We start from the raw sequence: 8,023 nt of genomic DNA on the forward strand, positions 1-8,023 counted from the left end.
CAGTCAAGTAATATGTGAAGAGCATATCCTATTCAGTCTATTCTGTTAATGTAGGAAGTGCAACTCTAAGTGATTCATTGCAAAGACTTGCCATGTAGACCCTGAAATACCATATCCTATCTGGAGGCAAAATTTCCAGATCAAACTTCAGCTTCTCTGTTTTTCTCAGAAGCCAAGCTCCAGATGACTTGTATGGTTTTTCTTTGTCTTAGAATGTTGGTTAGATGGATTAAGATATATGATAGATTAGAAACAGAGATAAAGATAGAGATGACAGAGATAGAGATAGTGATAGAAATGATAGAGGCAGAGATAAAGACAGTCAGAAAGGCGTGTTGGATCAGATTCATCATAACCAATATCCTACTTCTAAAGGAAGACAATAAGATGCATCCACAAGATCACCATCTCCTACTTCTGAAGAAAGGATTTTAATGTAGGCAGCCCAGTTAATTGTCATTGATAGAGCCATACTGTGAGGATTTGTTTAACCCTATTCCAAATTCCTATAGGCAGCTTCTCCCAACTTGGTATTTGCAAGATCTGTTGAGGCTCTCAGAATTTCAACAGAATGTGGGGAATTCTGAGAAAGTTATGTATTCTATAAGAAGCAGTTGAACCCACTTCAGAATTAACTAACCTATTAGCTATCAGGAATAGAGAATTATTATTTCACACAATAACAAAAAGAAAAAGTGAGGTGTCCACCAGCAGTGGAAACAATCTGTGACCTTCACTATTTATAAATAAACATAGTGAAAGATGTTGCTGGATTCCTCAATAATTCTAACAATACCGTTTGACATGCATGTAAATATTAAGTTCAAAACAGCTATGGAGGTTCTTCCCATGCCAGGATCTGCTGTCCGAAAACATCTGGGGAAAGCAATAGGTTCGGAAAGCCAGATAACCAGGAGGAACTGTTGGAAACATATACTGAAGAAAATAAGGTATTGCATATTTGTTTCCAAGTAGTACCCAAATTGTAGTCCAATAATGCTGCAGACAGCTAGCTTGAAAAAGATTAATCTTAATCAGGCCAAATGTGGCAAGAGAGAAACACAATCCAGGAAGATAGAAATAAGTTACATAAAATGTATCTCCTCTTCCCTCTTCACATACATTACTTATTTTTGAACATGGCCCCAGTTATTTCTGAGTTTTAGAAGAAAACGTACAGGCAACCGCAGGAGGAGGAGGTTGAGGTGGCCAGATGAGCTGCTAAAAGAAAAGATGGAATGGTCACTGATGCAAACATCAAGCTCATAGGCCAACATTTCGTACCTTACTTCAGCTGCTTTCCACTTTTATCAGTTTTAGCTCTAAAACTCGCCTACAGTTCACACATATGGGGACCACAACACCACCCACACTGTTTCCTCTGCCTCCCAAGAACTGCAGCCAACCAAAATGTGTGAGCTCACATGAGTGTAAACATTCCTCAAGCAACAAACAACACAACTTTTTGAAAAGATAAATATAAAAATACCTCCTTAATTATATTACACATTGATGTTTAGCTTGGCTGGTTTTTTTCTTAGAAGCAGCTGACATAGGGAAGGGAAATATTGCTGCAGTAAGAACTCTTGGGGAAAAAGAAAGATATTTTTCTCACAGTGGATGCAGAAAAAACAACGTTTCCAGTCCTTTACCAACATATAACAAACATACCATTATAGAGAGACTAACATCTTGTTTATAACTTTGAAGCAGCAAATTCCATTATTAAAATTTGCATCTCAGCATATACAATCCTGGCCAAAAGTTTTGAGAATGCCACAAAGATTAATTCTCACAAAGTCTGCTGCTCCAGTATTGGAAGACCTTCATGCAGTTGTTACGATGGTATACTGAAGTATAAGCACAAGTATTTGCATTAGTGTCAAAGGCTTTTATTGACAATTACATTGACTTAATGCAAAGTGTCAATATTTGCAGTGTTGACCCTTCTTTTTCAGGATCTCTGCAATTCACCCTGGCATGCTGTCAATCAACTTCCAGGCTGATGGCAGCCCATTCTTGCATAATCAATGCTTGGAGTTTGTCAGAATTCGTGGGTTTTTGTTTGTTTACCAGCCTCTTGAGGATTGACCACAAGTTCTCAATGGAATTAAGGTCTGGGGAAATTCCTGGCCATGGACCCAAAATCTCGATGTTTTGGTCCCCAAGCCATTTAATTATCACTTTTGCCTTATGGCAAGGTGCTCTATCATGCTGGATAAGCCATTGTTTGTCACCAAACTGTTCTTGGGTGGTTGAGAGAAGGTGCTCTGGAGGATTTTTCTTGTACCATTCTTATTCATGGCTGTGTTCCTCAGTAAAATTATGAGTGAGCCCATTTCCTTGGCTGAGAAGCAACCCCGAAGATGCATGGTCTCAGGATGCTTTACTGTTGGCATGACCAATGGTAGTGCTCACCTTTTCTTCTATGGACAAGGTTTGTTCTCAATGCCCCAAACAATTGGAAAGGGGATTGGTCAGAGAAAATGACTTTACCCCAGTCTTCAGCAGTCCAATCCCTGTACCTTTTGCAAAATGTCAGTCTGTCCCTGATGTTTTTCATGGAGAGAAGTAGCTTCTTTGCTGCCCTTCTTGACAACAGGCCATCCATCACCTCACTGTGCATGCAGATGCACTCACACCTGCTTGCTGCCATTCCTGAGCAAGCTCTGCATGTGGTGCTCCGATCCTGCAGCTGAATCACCTTCAGGAGACGATCCTGACACTTGCTGGATTTTCTTGGGCACCCTGAAGCCTTCTTCACAACAATTGAACCTCTCTCCTTGAAATTCTTGATGATCCAATAAATGGTTGTTGGAGGTGCAATCTTAGTAACAGCAATATTCTTGCCTGTGAATCCCTTTTTGTAGAAAGCAATGGTGATTGCATGTGTTTCCTTGCAGATAACCATGGTGAACAGAGGAAGAACAGTTATTTCAAACACCATACTCCTTTTAAAGCTTCCAGTCTGTTATTCTAACTCAATCAGTATGACAGAGTGGTCTCCAACCTTTTCCTGGCCAACACTGATACCTGTGTTAAAGAGGGCATCACTGACATGATGTCAGCTGCTCCTGTTGTGGCAGGGCTAAATGCAGTGGAAAGGTTTTTGGGGGAGTAAGTTCATTTTCATGGCACAGAGGGACTTTGCAATTAATTGCAATTAATCTGATTGTTTTTCATAATGTATGGGTAAAATAACCACCATCAGGACAACCTCTGCCTTGGTGCAGGTCTACTGATTAGCGTTTATAGGTTACTGGCCTAGGAGGGTTCTTTTGATTAGACAATAGTCATCTTCCACACTGGAGCAGCAGACTTTGTGAGAATTAATCTTTGTGTCATTCTTAAAATCTTTGGCCAGGACTATATTTGGAATCCATTAAATATCAGAAGGCTATTTTTGTACATATTAACATATTACAGTGGTACCTCAGTACTCATTGTTATTTAGTTCCTGAAGGTGTGATAAGCACCAAAAACTATCTCTGGAGATTCTCAGTCATCCAGGTCACAGTTATCCCAAAGGTGATTTTTCAGGAGGCAGCTGGACTTTCCTGTTTTTTCTTTTAAGACTTTTCATTTTTCATCCAAGAAGCTTCTTCAGCTCTGACAGGATAATGAAGAATGGAAAGATTTATATTCCTTGCAGACAGCTCATCATTTGCATATTTTTAGAGGGTTGTTGAAGCACTTGGAGGTTTATCTGTGATCTTAGATGAGAAGCGAAATGTCTTCAAAGAACCCTGTGGTAACCCTGTGACTATGCATGCCACTTCTTAAAATGTCCAGATACTCCTCAGTTCTTTCTATCTAGTGACCATTTCACACTGAGCAGAATTTGGTTGCAAAGAGCTCTTTTGAAATTAAACTAAAATATTGAAATGTGGAACTAGGAATCATGTCCAACAAATAAACAGACAAGCTGATCATGGGGATTTTATCTACACTCCTTTAAATTTGGATTTTTAAAAAAGGTACTGCTGGTAATTTGAGATTAATTAACATTTGGGGTAGGAAAGGTTATACATTCTTGGAATATCTGAAAGTGGTATTTCCATATATTTTTTGTTCATAACTGTTAAATGGCAGAAAAAGTTAGCTTTAGAGCTAAATTCCAAACAAATAGCATCAGTTATTGTGCAGAAATGGACCTTTACTTGAAGAAGGGCTGCATGATTCAGTTCTTCCTCCCTCTCTCATCCCCATTGCTGTAGTGCTTTTCTTTTTCTAATGTTTTTTGTTAATTTTATGAAATTGAAATATAAACACCTCTGTAATAAAAAAATTGTTTAATGAAGAATGGAATTATGATGACTTACAAACAGTTTGAGACAATTTGGTTTCTTTCTGTTAAATTGACACCAAAATAGGGCAAGAGTGCCTGTTGTGGGAGCATGAGTGGATTTTCAGAAAAAACTGCAGACTACAGGAACCAGGAGATCCTGAGGACACAGATAAACCTCCAAGTGCTTCAATGACCGTCAGAAAGGATGCAAATGACCAACTGTCTGCAAAGAATATAAATCCTTCTATTCCCCACTATCCTGTCAGAGCCGAAGAAGTTTCTTGCATGAGAAGTGACACGTCTTCAAAGAAAAAACAAGAAAGTCCAGGTGCCTCCTGAAAAAGAACCTTTGGGACTACCAAAAACTATGAATACCAAACAATTTTTTCCCATAAGAAGTTATGTAGTGAGTCACAAGGCAGCTGATACCAATAAGTTTGAGCTTGTGCATTGAGTACTAAACAAATAATGAGTACCAGGACAATTTTTTCATGTCAAAATGTGTTGCGTACCAAATCTGATGAGTTTCAAAACAGTTGAGTACAAAGGTACCACTGTATTTTTGTCTATGAGAGTTCAGTGTGGAATGGTTTGAAAATCCTGGGACTGGTATCTGTACATTACATAAGATAGGATACCATCTTTGCATTATGTGTATGTGGAGAAGCAATCTAATTCTTCAAATGATGGGAATTGGGGAGGCGGAATTCTATTATTTACCATTTCTATCAATTTTTTAAATTCTGTTAAATTGAGCTTGCTCAAAAAATATTTGAAGTTATATTAAAATCTGTACATTTTTATGCACTTTTATGGGAAGAAATTCAGAAGTGAAAAGGAAAATTGTGTGGATTGGTCAAGGTTGTAGACTTGGCTTGTATTGTATGTGTCTTAAACACTATGATACATAGTCCAAATTCCACTGTTCCCACATTAAGCTTCCTATGATACAGCCAACTTCATGCACTGCACTTATGTAGAGGGTTTTTTTTCCTAAAATTTCAACCGGAATATATAGGCTTCCTCTAAACTTGTCTTTATAATAGATTTTTTAATGAACACTATGGTCAGCTGAAAGCCTGAACTCACCTGGGAAGTGACTTGAGGTGAGATATCACACATATTTGAATGGGGATTTGAACCTAGGTTTCTAAGATCCAAGTCCCTCATCTTTTTTTTTTTTTGACTGGAAATGTTGTTTTTATTATAAATATAGTTTATTAATTTTTACAATTAAAACCAGTCACAATACATACACAAATAAGCAAAAGAAAGAGAAAAAGAAAAGAAAGAAGAGAGAAGAGGAAGAGAGGGAAAGAATTTGGGAAAAGAAAGAAAGAAAGAGGTTACAGGATAAAAAGTATTCTTATTTTAACAGTTTGCAAGATCTTCTTTTGTTTTCATCACCTTAACTTGTGTCATATAACCACACCTGTTTTTAACTTATATCGCTACCTCGTTATTATGTATTGATACTTTTCTTTATGCCTTATGATATATAATTTATTTTTGGTCAATCCAATTATACCAACAATTCCAGCTATCGTAGTATAGTGTAGTGTCTTTGTTTTTAGCGCCAAAGTCAATTTATCCATTTCTGCGCATTTTGAGATTTTTCAATAATCATTTCTTCTGATGGAATTTGATGTTGTTTCCAGTGTTGAGCGAAGGCTAATCTGGCCACTGTTAAAATGTGTATTGTTATGTATTTGGTTTTTTTGGAAATTTGCTTATCAAAAATCCCTAGTAGGAAGGACTCTGGTTTGTATTCGATCTGCTCTTTGGTGATTTCTTCCAACCAAGTTTTAATTTTCTTCCAATACTTTTGGGTTTCTGGTGCAGAAACCCAAGTCCCTCATCTTAACTATTATATTATTTCACAGAATAACAAAAGCTAATCACTCTGCTGTCTGATTTGCAACAGACCCTCCAAATAATTAGGATTGCAAAGTTTTGTACATTTACTAATAAGGTAAATTCTACTGTGTTCTTTGGAACTACTTTCTGAATAGGTGTATTTTATTTATTGCTCACGTTGACATTTTGTCCTTCATCAGCATTTGGAGTACAGGTGGGCAATGTAATTAATTTTATTGTCCATGAAATTCCCCCAAATTACATTAATCAAAATCCAAGGGCAAACCACCAAAACTTACAGTGGTGTGATTATCATGTATTTCTATAATATCTCTCTTAGGGCAGTACAAAAACAGGAGACTTTGATGAAGTTTCTTACAAAGTGCTTCAGAACAGTGACCCCTCCTCCATTCCCAAAAGTGAAGCAAAACTCTGTATTGTATTTCATGAAAAGGGCTTTTTGGAGATGCAAAGTGTATCAAGAGGAGAAATGAGATTCCTTAACAAGGAGAATTATGCTGCTTCCATTATACAAAATGTTCCACTAAAACAAAACACTGGCCACACCCACCCCAGCCCCACAAGGTCAATCCTGATGCAGCCCTCCATGTAATCGAGTTCGACACCCCTGCTGTAGACGATCCAAACTAGAAATCTGCTTTTGAATAACAAAATGAAAAAATTAATGTGAAAATGAAATGAAAATTTAAGTACAGATTAGGTCAAACCTGGCTCAAAAACAGTAACTATGAGAGGGACCCTGGAGTCCTAATGGACGATCAATTAAATATGAGCTAGCAGTATGTGGCAGCAGCCAAAAAAGCTAATACAATCCTTGGTTGTATAAACAGAGGCATAGAATCAAAATCACATGAAGTATTAGTACCACTTTATAAAACCTTAGTAAGAGTAACACCTGGAATACTGTATCAAATTTTGGTAACCAAACTACAAAAAAGATGTTGAGGCTTTGGAAAAAGTATAGAGAAGAGCAACTAAGATGATTAAAGGTCTGTAGACTAAAACATATGAAGAACAGTTGCAGGATTTGGGTTTGGCTAGTCTAGAGAAAAGAAGACTAGGAGGGACATGATAGCAGTATTCTAGTATTTTAGGAGCTGCCATAAAGAAGAGAGGGTCAACCTATTTTCCAACACACCAGAAGGCAGGACAAGAAATTGTAACTGTGAGAGGGATCTTGGAGTCTTAGTGGACAACCAGCTAAATATGAGCCAGCAGTATGTAGCAGCAGCCAAAAAAGCTAATGCAATCCTAAGTTATATTAACAGAGGGATACAATCAAGATCAATGGAAGTATATATAAAGTCTTAGTAAGACCACACCTAGAGTACTGCATCCAATTTTGTTCACCACATTATACAAAAAATGTTGAGACTCTAGAAAAAGTACAGAGAAGAGCAACCAGGATGATTAGGGGACTGGAGGCTAAAACATACAACGAATGGTTACAGGAACTGGGCATGGCTAGTCTAGTGAAGAGAAGGACCGGGGAGACATGATAGCAGTCTTCCAATATTTGAGGGGCTGCCACAGGGAGGAAGGGGTCAAGCTATTTTCTAAAGCTCCCGTAGGCCAGACAAGGAATAATGGATGGAAACTGAACAAGGAGAGATTTAACCTGGAAATAAGGAGAAACTTTCTGACAATGAGAACAATCAACCAATGGAACACCTTGCCCTCAAAAGTTGTGGGAGCGCCATCACTTGAGACTTTCAAGAAGAGATTGGAGTGCCATTTGTCAGAAATGGTGTAGGGTCTCCCGCTTGGGTGGAGAGTTGGACTAGATGACCTACAAGGTCCCTTCCAACTCTGACTACCTGTTATCTGTTAAATATACATCCATGAACTCCCCAAAAT

The sequence above is a fragment of the Notechis scutatus genome, chromosome 6 (genome assembly GCF_049901735.1).
Source record: "Notechis scutatus isolate UNSWTSFEM ecotype Mainland chromosome 6, rNotScu1.2, whole genome shotgun sequence".
Lineage (NCBI taxonomy): Eukaryota > Metazoa > Chordata > Lepidosauria > Squamata > Elapidae > Notechis > Notechis scutatus.